We start from the raw sequence: 17,444 nt of genomic DNA on the forward strand, positions 1-17,444 counted from the left end.
CTGCTACTGGGGCCACCCCTGAAGGGGCTGTCCTCTGAAATCTTACCTCCAACAGCACTCCCAGTAGATGAGCAGCCAGTCCTCCCATGAAGGGGGTGGGGTGGCACATCTCTGAGTCCATGATGATGATTAAACTGTCTATTTATACTTATAGGAAAGCTATTTACTTGTACCTATTTATCTTCCATTCAAGTCCTTTATCTTCCATTCAAGTCCTTTAGCTGTCTTTAATTTTCTACTTATTTAGGGGGAAGTAATTGTACAGAAATTAATGAATGATAATTTTGTCTATTTGTTTATAATACTTTGTCTTAGTTTTCTAGGACTGCCCTAACAAAGTTCCACAAATGGGTGGCTTTAAAGAACAAAAATTTATTTTCTTACAATTCAGGAAGCTAGAAGTCTGAATTCAGGGTGTCGGCTCTAGAGGGAGGTCCTTCTTTGTCTCTTTAAGCTTCTAGTAGCTGTCAGCAACCTTAGATGTTCCTGGACTTGTAGATTCATCTGCTATACGTGTTTGTGTCCATTCCATTCTTTTTATAAGACACCGCTCAGAAGCGATTAAGTTTAGGACCCACCGTACTCTGGTATGGCCCCATTAAAATCCCCAAAACTCTTATTTCCAAAAAGGGTCATATTTAGACATACAGTTTAGGGTTTCAGTGTAAATTTTAGGGGAACACAATTCAAGCCATTACACAGTTCTACCTCTGATTTCGGTTTCATGTGTTATTGCATTAGCCAGAACTCACCCAAAAAAATTGTCCATAAAAATAGTCATAACTGAGAGTCTGCTTTACCTTGATTATCTGTGAGAAACTTGAGTGATATTAGCTGTTGCCTTGAAGCGCCTCTTCTCTTCACATTAAAAAAAATTTCTTTTACGACACATGAAAGTGCAGTAAACAGAGATTGATAGTTACTAGAGCCAATATCTAGTGAAGAGCATTGTTTTTTTCTCCTTGTATTTATTTGATGGTTACCATCTATTTGTGGCAAATCATGTTGGTTTCCCATTAATGTCATGAAACGTTCCTTAGTGAGCACACACAAACTCCTTGTGATCAGCCCTTTGGCTTCCAAGTTCTCTCAAACTGTGTGTGTCACAGTGCATTCTAGAGATTTTCCTTGGGCTGGTATCCTCCAACTCACAGAGTTCCAGCCCTTCAGCCCACCCTTTTGAAAGAATGAAGCATCTTTTGTCCATTTCCATCCTGGTATCACCTCCATGTCCTCCCTATTGGGAAGACCTAGAAGAGCTGTTGGTGCTGGAAGATGGAACTTCCACGGAATTGGAAGGTCTTGGGCCAAGCCCAGTGCTCTCTCCCATGCATGGCCCACTCCTCCCAACCCAAGGATAATTCCCATTGATGAGAAGGAGAATCAAGGCAGGAACAGACCCTGAAGACCAGTCTTCCCCCAGCTGGCATAGCACAGCCCAGCTCTCAAGAAGGCAGCAGGAGACAACAGAGAAAATGCTATTGGAGTCTCCCCCCACCTCCCGTCTGCTGCTCCCCCACAGAATCCTTGCCCCTTTCAGGAAGAGTCTTCATTTCCCTTCAGTAAGCCAAGTCACATCTCCCTCAGTGATACATTAACGGGTGATATTTTGCCCTTGCTCTGAGCCCTGCAGTGGCTTCTCTTGGCCTCAGAGAGCTTCTCAGCTGACACTGGTCACGCATAGATCCAGTTTAAATAGTGTCACATTACATCATGAGGCCATAAAATCCCTTTTTAACTCTCTCCCAATTCTACTTGTTGCATCAATAAGGAAGTCCCAGTTTTTTTTCTAGCCTCTCTTTAACACCTCCCTAACACGTTAATCCCCCTTTCTCATGGAGCAGGAGCGGGCATAGGGCCCAGAGCTTTGGCAAGTTAGAAGAGCTAGTCCTGTTTCGGGTGCTCACTGTGTTTGCTTCCACAGTTTCCTTATAGGATGGCAAGTGGCTGTCCCATGTTTTGTCCTGATCCACAGGCCCATTCCTTCAGGTTTTTTAAAAATTGAGATGAATTGAGAGAGATGTATGGAATAGATAATAGCTTAAGTGATACCACGACAAAATCCACAAGATACATAAATGATGGAGTTTGGGAAGAGCTGGTTTATAGAATTAAGCCAGGCCTGTAGTCTGACATCGGAAACCCTGGTGGCATAGTGGTTAAGTGCTACGGCTGCTAACAAAAATGTTGGAAGTTCAAATCTACCAGGCACTCCTTGGAAACTCTATGGGGCAGTTCTACTCTGTCCTATAGACTCACTATGAGTTGGAATCGACTCGAAGGCAACAGGTTTGGGTTTCTTTGAGTAGCCTGACATCAAGGCTTCTCTTCCTTAACCTGCTTTTCCAACATGATTTCCCCCCATACACCCCCAAATACCCCTTACACCCCCTCCATACCGCTCTGCGCACACCCAGACCTCCTTCCATACCCCCCACAACCCCTCCCCATGCCCCCACACCCTCCTCCACACCTCCCGCACCCCCCCCACCACACTCACACCTGTTTCCAGTTAAAATGAGTCACTCTTTTTCACTCCCCATCTCCAGTCTCCTCTACCGGAACTGCAGTTACCTCTCCTTCCTCTGACAAAATCAACCCCATCTCCCAAGGCTAGCTCAAATGCTGGGTCTTCTGCAAAATGTCTCCACATTTCCCAGCATGGAGGCTGCCATATCTGGACCTGAAGAGCAGCTACCCCTCATGAGGAGGACCTGACCCCCTGGAAGGCAGGCTGTGGGGCACACCACGGGTGCCCTCCCAGGCGCTCACTGCTGGTGGTTCCATGCCCCGTGTGGAGTCATGTCGCAGGGCTCGCTTGGAAACATGAGCCCTCACTCATCAGAGGCTTCAGCCAGGGTGCTCAGGAACCTGCCTCTCCCTATCTTTCTGCTCCACCATCCTTAGCAGACTGCTTGGCCCCCATGCCCTGTCCTCAAAAATTATGTCCAAGTTCAAGGCAGAAAGTGGGGGGAAAAGGGCCCTGTGCCAGGCTTGACTTCCAGAGCCTCTAGATGACTCTCTGACATTTCTTTGGCTAGTGGGGCTCCATGGCCACCCCCAGCCTCAATGGAGGCTGGAAAAAAGACTGTTTCCACCTTAGCTGAGACAATGGCTGCCCTTCCCCCAAGTAAAGTTCTATTAGCAAGGAAGAAGGGAAGGCTGGATATTGAGCAGGCAACAGACACCTGTGTGGTACCCATTTTGCAAACGAGAACACTGAGGCTCCAGAATGCAGTGGCTCCAGAGAGAACTGGAATTCCAACTGAAACGGCCTAATTCCAGAGCTGGCAGTTGTCTAGCACACCACCTTCTTCTGGGGCCCAGAGGGTCTAGTAAGGGAGAATGCCTAAGATTCATTCATTCATTCACTCATCCATCCATCCAGGAATCATGTTGGCCTAGCACCCATGCCAGGGCTCAGACTTCCTGGCCACAGATGAGCTGGCAGGTCCCCAGCATCCATGTCAAATGGGGGCTGAGGGCTGGCTGGAACAGAGTAGTAAGACAGTCGGTGTGGGAAGGAGGAAGCAGTTCACAGGGAGGCACACAGAGGGGGCTCTGGGTTCTGGGTTCACCCTCAGTGCCCTGTGTACATTAACATACCTAATCCTCAAAAGAACCCCATGAGTATAGAAGGAGAAACTGAGGCACAGGGAGGCTAAGAACAGGCCCAGGGTTACACAGGTAATTAGTGTGAACCCAGGTAGTCTGCCCGGGGGCCACAGCCCTACAATTTGCAGCTGACCAGGCCTGCAGGTTGGTGTGGGCATGTGAGGGAGGGAGGCAGTAAGGTCACTGAAGCACCTGAGCAGAGTCCCTGCCCCCATGCTGTGTCCTGGACAGGGAAACAGACTTTCTCAGTTGCCTGAAACTCTGAGAGCCCCTGGCCCTGTGTGGGTCTGACTCCAGGCAGCAGGGTCAGCTTCAGTTTCTGTCAGGGTGCTTGGCCTCCAGCCCCTCTTGCAGACACACAGCATGTTGTTTTATGTCTTAATTAAACGGAGAGGAGTTTCATTGACGAGAGGCCCCCGGACGCCAGCTTCCTGGCTCCCAACCTCAATGACTCATGCACACAGCAGCCCCAGATGCCGATAGTAGGCTAACAGATTTGTAACACTGGTTGCTGCTCCAGACCCACTTAGTGAGGCCTTGGAAGCCTCTTGCCACCCAGGGATTAAACTGAATTGCTTTTCATTTCTAACATTGTCCCATAAATCCTTTACAATTAGCCCACCCTGAGGAGGAGTCAGGTCAGGCTACAATTTCCCCCATCCGTCCGTCCGAGGGCTGCAGCCACCCAGGGGAAGAGCTGCTTGTTTAGGGGGGAGCCTTTTCATCTTTACTCTGCAGGAGCAGTTGGGGCAGAAGGAGTAAGTAAGTGCCCAGCTCAGTGCGAGCCATTTTTCCCGGTGCTGTCTCCCTCGCTCCTGAGGCTCCCCACAGTAGGGAGGTGCTGGGGACAGCTGGGAAGCAGAAAAGTGAGTTCAGGAGCACCGCCCAGCAGTTTCTGCTGTAGCCCCTCACTCACGGCCCTCCCTGGACAAGGTACTCTCTGTCAGCCTCTGCTTCCTTCTGGAAAAGAACAGGAGAGTAGAGACAAAAAGTCACAGTAGACTTGCTCATTCAGTAAGTATTTATTGAGTACCTACTGTGTGCCGGACATGTCGTAGGGGCTGGGGCTATAATGGGGAACAAGACAAAAGTTCCTGCCCTCTTGGAGAGGACAACCTGTGGGGAGAGGTAGACAATAAACAAGTAAACAGATTATCAAAATAATTACAGGTTGTGGCAAGTGTCATAAAGACAATCAAGCAGGGGGATGTAATAATAGAGAGAATGTGGGGTGGGGGCTTTAGAAGGAGTGGCCGGAGAGGGCCTCTCTCAGCAGAGGACATGCTATAACTTGAATGAGGAGCAAAACTTGAGTGAGTGTTGGCTCACACGGTCTTCCTTCTCCAGGGTCCTGCTGCATTCCCTCCCCTACCTCCTCCAACTCTCATCACCAACAGCCCAGCTCTGGCCCTGGCCTCCAGGAGCCCTCCTGCACCCCTGCACCTCACAACAGTCCTCCCAGTGGGTGCCCAGCACCCTCCTTTGTCTGCGCAGCTCAGGGCCCCGGACTCCTCCCGGTTTGCCAAACCAGGGAGGGCAGAGCCACTCCTCAGAGGGCAGGTGCCCCAGCCCCTGCCCCCGCCTCCGCTGCAGCACCGCCCCTCAGTGCCTGTGTCCTGGAAAAATGTTGATGTGGCCACTGGTTTCTCCCCTGGTGGTACCTGGGGCTCTGGGCCTGGGCCCTGGGGGGCGGGGGCTTCAGTAGGGGTGATGATCTTCCCTGAGCCTGACTGGATGCCCCCTCTCTGCCTGGATGACTCTGGAGGCCACACTCCCACGAAGTCTGCGCCCTGAGGGAAGGCAGGTGTGGGAGGGCCCCACGGAAGTGAGGCCAGTCTCCTCTCAGCGCTGTGAGGACTGCGAGGTCTGGCCACCTTTCAGGAGAGGACTTGCCTCCAGGAGCGGGTTTGGGACCGCTTCTGGGCCTAGGGCAGCTTCCCTCCCAGGTCAGGGAAGTCCAGCGGGTGCTGAGAGCTGGCCACGCCCACCGCACCGGACTCCTCCAGGGCATCAGGGCTCTGCGCTGTCACGGAGCCTGAACGAGACATCCCACATCCCAGAGCTGCCCTGCTGCCCGAGGCTCCCCCGGCGCGGGCTCAGACCTACACCGGTCTGAGGCCCTACCCACCCACTCCTGCCCCACCTCTTACAGCACAGACCTTCCCCTATCACCAAATTTCTTGCAGTCTCATTCCATCTTGGTGCCTAGACAAGCCTGTTTCTCAGACCTCAGCTCAGTGACACCCCCAGTAGTGCCCTGTGGTTTCCCCTCTGACCTTTATATATGCCACCTCCCTCCCCCGACCCAGTCCCCTGGCCACCAGAATGATGGCCGCCTGGAGAGCCTCCTTGGCAGAGTGCCGGGCGGGGGCCTGCGTGGGAAGGTGATCTCATCCTGGGTGGTAACCATGGAAACAGGCCGAGCAGCTGTGGCTCGTGTGGTTATGAGGCACCTCACCTGAGTGGGTACCCACCCCCAGGCCTTGCAAGTTGGCTCGGAGTCCTCATCAGGGTGATCCCAGCGCCTGCTGGGGACGACAAAGGACTTCCGAGCCAGGGGGAGATGCCTCTGCTCCTCCAAGCCCACCAGAGTTACCAGAGTTGCTGGCTTGGTTACACACAGGGACAGTTTTAAAATCCCAAAGTGTCTGAGCCGGGCCAGGCATTTCACCTGGGTGAAAAGTCACAGGATGGCCCCATCTTACAGGCGAGGAGGCTCAGCGAGGCAAAAGGACTTGTCCAAACACACACAGCTGATGGTAGAGCTGGGCTTCAGTCAGTCTCCTTCCAGGGAGCCCAGGGCACTGGGGGTGTACCATGAGGGAAAAGGGCACAATGTCGGAGTCTGACAGGCCTGGGTGCAAACCCAGGATTGCTGGTTTAGGACATGGTCAGGAGTAACAATAACTGGAACAGTGGGTGCAGCTGGCACACAAGCAGAGATGAGGCTGTGGAGAGGAATGTAGAGCCTTGAAACAGACGTCTGCCTATTATTCACAAAATGACCAGAATAAGCAATGGTGATGAAAAACAATTTACAGAATAATGCTGAGCTGTCTAGAGGTCAGTTTTTAGAAAGAGGAAAAAGAATCTATACATTGCACCATAGACTCATTTAAACTCTGGACAAATTAAAAAGTTGACTACAGGCAATTCAGTCATAGAAAAACTAGTGGAAACAGAATTGATGCTTTGGCAGATATTTGGAGGTATTAATGCCTATCTTGGAATCTGAGAAATTAGAAAAGAAAAAATAGAATGAACAATGTAAGCATTAGAACTTTCTGGGTATCGGAAATTAAAAGATTAGGAGACATTTGCATCAAAATGGTAGAGGTTCTGTATTATTTGTGGGTTACAAGTATTTCTCCAAACAAAAGATGCCATAAGTAAGGGGTCACAAGGCCAGGATCTAGGGGAAAATGCAGCTAGTGAGTACCCAAGAGCAAATGGTCCACCTCCCTTGTAATCAAAGGCCTGGAAATGAAGTAATAAAATGAAAACAGTAATTTTTGCACCCACGAGAATTAGTGCCAGCAAGCCTGCCCTGGGTGCACACACTCCACACTTCCAGCAGTGTGATCTGCATTGGCCTCTCCAAGAACAACTTGATAGGTGTGCCCAGAGCCGGAAACCACATCCACACCCCTGCACCAGACAATCCTACCTCTGGGAATGCATCCTTGGAAAAACTTCAAAAGAAAGAAGGAAAAAAAAAAAAACGCAAACGTGAATGTATTAGATGATGAATAACCAAGCAGCTCATGGGATCTGGTTCCTTGGTTTGGAGGTTTGTTGTTGTTGTTAGGTGTCATCGAGTTGGTTGCGATTCATGTCAATCCTATGCACAAGAAAACATAACACTGTCCAGTCCTGCTCCATCCTCACAGTCTTTGCTATGTTTGAGCCCATGGTTGCAGCCACTGTGTCAATCCATCTCACCACCCTCACTTCCAAAGAGCCCTCTGTCTGTACTTCTTCCAAGAGAGATTTATTCATTCTTCTAATAGTCCATGGTATATTCAATATTCTTTGCGGACAACGTAATTCAAAGGCACCAATTCTTCTCTCTTCCTTATTCATTGTCCAGCTTTCCCATGTATATGGGACAATTGAAAATACCGTGGCTTGGGTCAGGTGCACCTTAGTCCTTAAAGTGACATCCTTGCTTTTCAACACTTTAAAGTGGTCTTTTGCAGCATATTTACCCTAATGCAATGCATCATTTTTTTTTTCTTGTGTACTGCTTCCGTGGGCGTTGATCATGGATCCAAGTAAAACGAAATCTTTGGTAACTGCAATATTTTCTCCATTTATCATGATGTTACTTATTGGTCCAGTTGTGAGGATTTTTGTTTTCTTTGGAGGTTTAGTGCCATGGTTCCATGGGACATCCCAGTTATTGGACTAATAATGTGTTTAGTGCTTCTGTTCTACCTCTTAGTTTGATGCATAGTGTCTGAGGTCTTAAAAGCTTACAAGTGGCCATCCAAGGCACAAACAATTGATCTCTATTCACCTGGAGCAGCAGAGGAAGAAGGAGAGTCAGCAATAAGAGGAGAATATGTACGGAATGTGTGGCTAATTGCTTCTGTGAACAACTGGCTCCTTTGCCATGAGACCAGAAGAACTGGATGGTGCCTACCATTACTGAGCGTTTTGATCAAAGATTCCCTGGAATCCTGATCAAAAAGCGGAAAATGCAGAACAGAATTTCAAATTCTCACAGAGTCTAGACTTTCTGAAGCCATGAAGGATGGATAAATCCCAAAACTATTGCCTGGAGATAATCTTTAAACCTTAAACCAAAAATGTCCCCTGAAGTCATCTTAAAATCAAATAATAGTTTTGCTTAACCGGTAAAAAAAAGATCTGCCTTGAGCATTCTGCTCTTTTGAGAACTATCTATATGGGATCAAATTGACAACAGCAACTTGAAAGATTAGATAGGAACCTTGTTTCGAGGGCAGTGAGTTTATGTTAATGAGGGAGGAACAACTCAGAAAAGAAGGGTGGGAATGGTTGCACAACTGGAAGGATGGAATCGGTGTCACTAAATTGCACGTGTAGAAACTGTTGAACTGGTATGTGTTTTGCTGTGTATATTCTCAACAACAACAACAAAATAAATAAAATTTAGAAGGAAAAAAAGAACGTATTGGCTGAAGCACTTTTTTAAAAAAGCATTTTATTATGGAAAATTTCAAGCCTACACACAAGCGAAGAGAATAGGATAATGAATATGTGTGCCACCCCCACCCCCGCCCCACTCCGACAGTTATAAGCTCACAGCCAACATTGCTGTATCTCTCCCCGAAACACACACTTTTTGGGAGGAAGTATTTCAAAGCAAACCCCAGATGTCATATCAATTCATCCATAAATACTTTAATTTATGTCTCCATCAGATAAGGACTTTTTAAACATCAAATCACAATATCATTATCACACCCAAGAAAATTAATAATTCTTTAATCTCAGCCCACTTTCAAATGTCTTTAGACATTGTTTTAGAGCTGGTTTGTTAAAATCAGAATGGAAAGAAAATCAGCACATTGTTTTGACTGCTGATTTCTTGAAGTCTATTTTATTCTACAACAGCTTCCCCTTACCCCTTTTCTTCTTGATTGAAGCATTTTTAAATAACGTGTCCAAAATGGGAAATGGCCTCCATGCCCAATGCCAGGGACCGGTTAGGCAACCTACAGTGAATCTGCATGGGATGCCCGTGCCGCAGCAGACAGGGCTAATGTAGCTGGGAGCAGCTGGCCCCACCTGCTCTGGAGCTGCTCCTGCCAGCCTGGCCGGCTCCTCGCTAAGCTGAGCTACTGCAGTGACTTGGCTTCCCAACTTGGCTGTGTTCTCGGCCACCCTCCATGGGACCTGGCAGTCCAGCTATGGGCACGGGCACTCGTGGCATGTTGAGACCTGGCCCTGTGCCTGGGCCTCCCTTCCTTGGCCGTGACAGCACTCAGCATCAAAGACCACTGTAAGGAGACCACCAGGTCACATGGGGTGTCAAGTGAAAGGTTATCCCTGGAACCTGCCCATAGGCAGTGCTTACAATCATGCCAATTGTGGACACCGAGTAGGAAATAGATAAATTATTGGATGGTCCTGGAGAAAAGAAAATATTCACTGTGCTAGAGATGGAGAATGTGGACTAACTGTCATTTCTTCTGAATTGATTTTTAATGTAGACATAAATATAACAATATATTTAACTCTTTAATTAAGAGAAAAACACCTGTCCATTCCCCCTCCTGAAGTACAGTGCTGTCAGTGATAGGATAATACCCATACGCCTGCAAGGAAGATCAGTTAATACAACTATCATTAAAATTACCCACCAACCACTAATGTCAAAGATAAAGAAATTGAAGATTTTTACCAACTTCTGCAGCCTGACATTGATCAAACATGCAATCAAGACGCACTGAGACTTACTGGTGATTGGAATGCAGAAGTTGGAAACGAAGAAAGATCGTTAGTTGGAAAATACGGCAGATCATAGATTGAATTATGTTCCATCCCCCAAAATGCGTGTATCAGTTGGGATGGGCCATGATTCCTGGTATTGTGTGATTATTCTATATGTTGTAAATCTTGCCTTTATGAAGTTAATGAGGGAGGATGGGCGGCAGTAGTGTTAGTGAGGCAGGACTCAACCTACAGGATTAGATTGTGTCCTGAGGCAATCTCTTGAGATATAAAAGATAGAAGCAGGCAGAGAGACAGGAGGACCTCATACCACCAAGAAAGAAGCACCAGGAACAGATCACATCTTTTAGACCTGGGGTTCCTGTGAAAAGAAGCTCCTACTTCAGGGGAAGATTGATGAGAAGGCTGACAGGGAGAGAAAGCCTTCCCCCGGGGCTGACACCCTGAACTTGGACTGTTAGCCTACTTATCCTCCCCCAAAAATTAGCCTACTTACTGTGAAGAAATAAATTTGTCTTTGTTAAAGCCATCCACTTGTGGTATTTCTGTTATAGCAGCACTAGATGACTAAAACAACAACCCTGGTGATAGAAACAACATGGAAGATCACGTGATAGAATTTTGCAAGACCAACAACTTATTCAGTGCAAATACCTTTTTTTCAACAACGTAAACAGCTACTATACAAGTGGACTTCATTGGATGGAATACACAGGAAGCAAATCGACTACATGTGTGGGAAGAGAAGGTGGAGAAGTTTTATATCATCAGTCAGAACAAGGCCAGGGGCCTACTGCAGAACAGACCATCAATTGCTCATATGCAAGCTCAAGTTGAAGTTGAAGAAAATTAAGTCCACAAGTTTGACATGTCGTGGGATTGTTAACCAATGTCCTAAAACAATATGTGTGCTAACTGTTTAATAAAAAGCTAGTTTGTTCTGTAAACCTTCATCTCAAGCACAATAAAAACAAACAAAAAAAAAGCCCATGAGAGCCCAGGTATGAACTTGAGTATATCCCACCTGACTTTAGAGATTATCTCAAGAACAGATTTGATGCATTGAACATTAATGACCAAAGACCAGGTAAATTGTGGGATGACATCAAGGACATCATACATGAAGAAAGCAAAAGGTCATTAAAAAGACAGAAAAGATTAAAATGGATGTCAAAAGAAACTCTGAAACTTGCTCTTGAACATAGAGTAGCTAAAGCCAAAAGAAGATTTCAAAGAGGGGCTCGAGGAGACAAAGTAAAGTATTATAATGACACGTCCAAAGACCTGGAGTTAGGAAACCAAAAGAGAACAACATGCATTTCTCCAGCTGAAAGAACTGAAGAAAAAATTCAAGCCTGAAGTTGCAATAGTGAAGGGTTCTATGGGCAAAATACTGAACAAAGCAGGAAACATCAAAAGAGGATGGAGGGAACACACAGAGTCACTGTACCAAAAAGAACTGGTCGATGTTCAATCATTTCAGGAGGCAGCACATGATCAGCAATCGATGGTACTGAAAGAAGAGGTCCAAACTGTACTGAAGGTATTGTTGAAAAACAAGGCTGCAGGAACTGATGGAATATCAACTGAGATGTTTCAACAAATGGATGCAACCCTGGAAGTGTTCACTCCTCTATGCCAAGAAACTTGGAAGACAGCTACCTGGAGAACGGTCTGGAAGAGATCCATATTTGTGCCCATTCCAAAGAAAGGTGATCCAACAGAATGCAGAAGTTATCAAAAAACATCATTACTATCACATGCAAGTAAAATTTTGCTGAAGATCACTGCATAGCAGTTGCAGCAGTACATTGACAGGTAACTGCCAGAAGTTCAAGCAGAATTCAGACCAGGACGCGGAATAAAGGATATCATTGCTGATGTCAGATGAATCTTGGCTGAAAGCAGAGAATACCGGAAGGTGTTTACCTGTGTGGATCATGACAAATTATGGATAACATTTTGAAGAATGGGAATTCCAGAGCACTTAATTGTGATCATGCGGAACCTGGGCATAGATCAAGCAGCAGTCATTCAAACAGAAAGAGGGCATTACTGCATGGTTTAAAATCAGGAAAGGTGTGTGTCAGGGTTGTATCCTTTCATTGTACTTATTCAATCTATACGCTGAGCAAATGACTCGAGAGGCTGGACTATATGAAGAAGAACACAGCATCAGGATTGGAGGAAGACTCATTAACAACCTCTGATAAGTAAATGACACAACCTTGCTTGCTGAAAGTGAAGAAGACATGAAGCACTTACTGATGAAGTATGGATTAGACCTGAGCATTAAAAAAAAAAAAAATCCTCACCTCTGGACCAAGAAGCAACATCATGATTAAAGGAGAAAAAATTGAGGTTGTCAAGGATTTCATTTTACTTGGATCCACAATCAATGTTCACGGAAGCAGAAGTCAAGAAATCAAATGACTCAATGCGTTGGGCAGATCTGCTGCAAAAGACCTCTTTCAAGTGTTAAAAAGCAAAGATGCCACCTTGAGGACTAAGGTGTGCCTGACCCAAGACATAGTATTTTCAATGGCCTCATATGCATGCAAAAGCTTGACAATGAATAAGGAAGACTGAAGAATTGATACCTTTGAATTATGGTGTTGGGGAAGAATATTGAATATACCAGGGACTGACAGAAGAACAAACAAACCTGTCTTGGAAGACATACAGCCAGAATGCTCCTTAGAAGTGAGGATAATGAGACTTTGTCTCGCTTACTTTAAACATGTTATCAGGACGGACCAGTCCCTGGAGAAGGACAGCATGCTTGGTAAAGTAGAGGGTCAGCAAAAAAGAGGAAGACCCTCAATGAGTTGCAATGACATAGTGGCTACAACAATGGGTTGAAACATAACGGTGATTGTGAGGATGGCACAAGACCAGGCAGTGTTTCTTTCTTTTGTGCATGAGGTCGAGTCAGAACCTACTTGACATGAGAAGGGTTGAGTTTAGTTAAAATGGCATTTTTATTCCACAGTCATCATCGTCAGTCCGTCACAAAATAATCATTATAAGGACCCACAGGGTCAGGTACTGCTATCTAAAACACACACAATAGATACCTACGTGCAAAAAATGGATCTAAACAATCTCAGACTCTGCTGAGATTGGTTTTGAGTAGGTGAATCCAGAAGTAACTTCATATATTTATGTGTGTGTGTGTATATATATATATATTTATACACACACACACTTTGTTGTTATTAGGTACAGTTGACTTGATTCTGACTCATAGCGACCCTATGTACAACAGAACAAAACACTGCCAGGTCTTGCGCCATCCTCACAATCGATGTTATGCATATATATATACCCATGATTGTGAGGCTCGCAGATCCAAAGTCCATAGGTCAGGCAGCAGGCCAGAGACTCCACAGGTCAGGCGACAAGAAGCATACAGGATCAAAAGAAAGAGAGCTCTGTCAGAATCTTTATTTATATTCTGGAGGCAGACCACACCCCGAAGAAACTCTCCTTTCAACTGATTGGTTGATCATATCAGATCACATCATGGAAGGTGATTGATTACATTGTTACATTATGTTCATTACATTACATTACGCTGTGTAAGAGCAACCAGTCCGGTATCTGGCCAAACCACTGAGAATCGTAGCTTAGCCAAGTTGACATATAAAATTAACCATCACAAAGTGTTTTAAGTAGGGGATTAACATAATCACACTGTCATTCTAGAACCATCACTTGGGCAGCAATGCAGATGTGCGATCAAGGAGGGCAGAAGCGGAGGTAGGCAGTCTTGTTAGCAGCTTCAGAACAGACATGTGGAAAAGGATGGGTCAGACTTGCACTTTTGGAGGACCAGTCTGGTGGCCAACCTGGGCCATGGACCAGAGGGGAAGGAAAACCATGATCCCATGGTTTGGAGGGGTAAGGCAAATCCAGCCCCCAGACCCCCCATCACTACCCCTTCCTTGGGTCTGTAGTGTCAAAAATCTAAATTTTCAGGAAAACACCAAAAATTAGTGTAACAGAATATATTTACCATGAGTAGATAGGATTCGAATCAGGGAGCGTCAACCTGTATCAGGAAGGTGTTACAAAGACAGGACAGTGAAAGCGGGTTATATAGGTCATTGTTACATTAATTTCTCAAGAAGTAACATCAAAGCATGAGCGGGGTTTCAGGATCCGTGGGTTACAGAAACAATCTGCAAGGACATGCCATACATCCTAAAACACAGCCTCTAATCAGACCCTGGAGTTCCTATTTCTTGAAGATGGCTGCACGTAGATCATTTTCCAAAAGAATCCAACGCCTAGGCCCAAACGTCTCCACTAAGCTATTGTTGGATGTGAAGGTGACTCCAGGGAAGCAGTTCCTTCAAGGTTCAAAAGAACATCTAAAGGTGGATGGCCTGGGTGGGCCACCTCAACCCCATGAACCCAGAAATCTGGATTCCAGAAGAATCAAAATGATTTTGTCAGTAGCTTTATTTCCAAAGGTGCCTGGAAGCCAGCCTGACCCCTCCTGTGCACTATGGGGCCACCTGATTACAGATCTACTATCTGTCCCCACGGAAGAAGATACAAAACTCTTTTACCTCCATCTTTTACTTGATCTCCAGCCCCATCAACCCCAAAAGTATTTTACCCTTTCCCTTTTTTAGCTCAGAGAGGGGAAGTGGCTTTCCCAAGGTCACACAGCAAGAAGATGGCTGGGCTGTGGCTAGAATCTAGGTCTATGTCATTCTCAGGCCAGCGGTCTTTCCAGCAGCCTCCTTGGAATTGGATAGGAATTCCAATCCCAGGTGTGTTCCTTGCTCCACCTTTTGCAAGCTGTGTAGCCATGAGCAAGTTGCTGAATTTCCCTGTGCCTTAGTCTCCCCACCTGTACAATGATATGATAACATCTTTCACTCAGTATTGGTGAGATAATTAGATAATACCTAGTCCCACCTTCTCAGTCTAATAAGTAATTCAGACAAATAAAAGGCACTTGCCTTGGTGGCTAAACGCCCTGAGAGTTCCACAGTGAATTGGCCTCATCACCTCTCTTCTGTGGACTTCGTGTTTGAGGAAAAATGAGACATGTTGGGTGACTGCCTGTTGCCTCCACTGCAGAGGGTGCCCCATATCTGTCTTCTCACATCCACCCCCACAGGGTCAAGCCCCATCATCTCTTGCTTGCCTTGGTGCCCAAGCCACAAGGAGGGTGAGTCTGGCTGGAAGGTTGGGGCAGAGGTAGGAGGGAGCAGGAGATCCCTGCAGGGAGTGGTGGGTGAGATGGACAGGTGAGTGTTAGGGCGGGGGTCAGGGAGCACAGTGGACTGGCTGTAGTGAGCAAAGCAGGGCCCTGTCCCCATGGATTTGGGGCTTTTCAGGGCAGAACTGAGATCAGAGGGACAACAAACCCTTCCTGTTTCCTGCTCGTGCCTCTGGATAGCAAAGTAGAAGTTATAAAAATGAGCATGTACTGGTGCCATGGATCGCTGATGAAACACGAAATAAAAGCTGTCCCTCTGAGTTACGAAGATATCCAAGAAAGAAGCCGACAATAATCACCCAACTATGTGGTAGGGGAGGGGATGAGGATGGTGGGCAAGACCGGAGGGAGCAGGTCCTCCTGTCACAGAGCAATAGCTCAGTCTGCATCACTGGGGACACCCCAAGGCTGAAGGAATTAGGGGCTCCTCTGCAGGATGGGACATGGAGCAGAGTGGGGCCAACTACTCATAAGTCCTCTAACAATTTGAACTTATAGCTGTTTTACTTTGATAAAAACACTGAAGATTTTTTTTTTTAATGTTTTAGCAAATCATAATAAACAAAGGTGGAAAGGACTTTGTTTTAACATTTACTTCTCTCAAGCCCTGTCCTGCACCTGACAGCTCACCTTCTTTCTACTTTAACCCTCGGAAACCTCAGATTTGGGGAAGACCCACGGTACGGATGGGGAGACAGAGGCTCAGAGTACAGAAGCAGCTGCCTGAGGCACAGAGCTGGGAGGGACGGTCAGTTCCAGGGCCCAGTCCTCCTTCTACGCCCCAGATCCCTGGGAAGAAAAGAGCGATGACAGGGCCAGCAAGTCCATGGCCACATTCTCCAGGGATGTCAGCCCGAGGGGCAGGCCTCATCTGTCTCATCTCATTGTCCCCCAACACTCACAGCAGTGCCTGGATGCTGGGTAAAGATGAGCTGAGTGTCTGAGGGCCACCCTCTAAATCCGGCTTCGCCTGACGCTCCACCCCAGTCCTCCGTGCTGACCCTTCCAGCCACAGGAGGTCTCCCGTTTTCCAGCCTTCTCCCAGCTTTCCATGAGGCCACACAATTTACTGCTTTAATTACAGGCTGTCTGCCCAAGGTTTCATTCGCAGAAGCCTCACCTTCCCCAGGGAGAGTGGCATGTCTTTGGAGCCTGATGCTTCGTCTCCTCTCCTGTCTGGTGCACAGCAGGAAGCTAGGGCTCAACATCAGCTCCTTGACAGTGCAGGAACATTTTTGAGGTCCCCAGGCCAGCCAACAAGTCAACTGCTGAGGTAGAAGCAGGATTAGTACTCAGCTAGCCTTCAAAATCCCTGCTGGGCGGCACAATTGGGCCTTCAAACTCCTTCTTCAACACATGGAGTGGACAGCTCTGCAGCAGGCCTAGGCTGGGCTCTGCTCCTTTAAGAGAGGGAGTCAAGACCTCACCTCCCAGTGAGGAAGAGATTGGAAAGGAAAACCCAAGCTACCTTGCATTTCATTCTCTGAAATAGTTCTGTCCAACAGACATACGATTTTCTAGCAGTTCCATTAAAAAAGTAAAATGGAAGAGACGAAATTAATCTTAACAATATCATTCCAGTGTGTAATTAATACAAAAATTGTTAATGAGCTATTTTACATTCCTTTCTGTATACTTCAAAACCTGGTGTGTATTTACACTCAGTTCAAACCAGCTCCACATGCGCTTGGTGATGATACATCAGAGAACAGAACAGATAAAGTGTCCTCACGCTTTTGTAGGGGCAGACTCTCAAATATACAGACATGCAGAAAACTCTCAGGTGGTGATACATGCTTGTTGTTGTCAGTTGCCATCAGATCGGCTCTGCATTGAAGCCAACTCAACAGCAAACTTACATCTAACAGGACAAAACTTAGCCCAGGCCTGTGCCATCTTCATGACCAGTGGTATGTTTCGGTCCATCGCTGTGGCTATTGTGTCAATCCATTTCATTGAGACCTTCCTTCATTTTCACTGACCCTCCACTTTACCAAATATGATGTCCTCTTCTAGCCATCGGTCTTTCCTGATGATGTGTCCAGAGTATGTGAGCTGACATCTCACCATCCTCATATCTAAGGAGCATTCTAGTAATATTGCTTCTAAGACTGATTTGCTCATTCTCTGGCAGTCCATGGTCCATCCG

This window comes from Elephas maximus, chromosome 20, assembly GCF_024166365.1.
Source record: "Elephas maximus indicus isolate mEleMax1 chromosome 20, mEleMax1 primary haplotype, whole genome shotgun sequence".
Classification (NCBI taxonomy): domain Eukaryota; kingdom Metazoa; phylum Chordata; class Mammalia; order Proboscidea; family Elephantidae; genus Elephas; species Elephas maximus.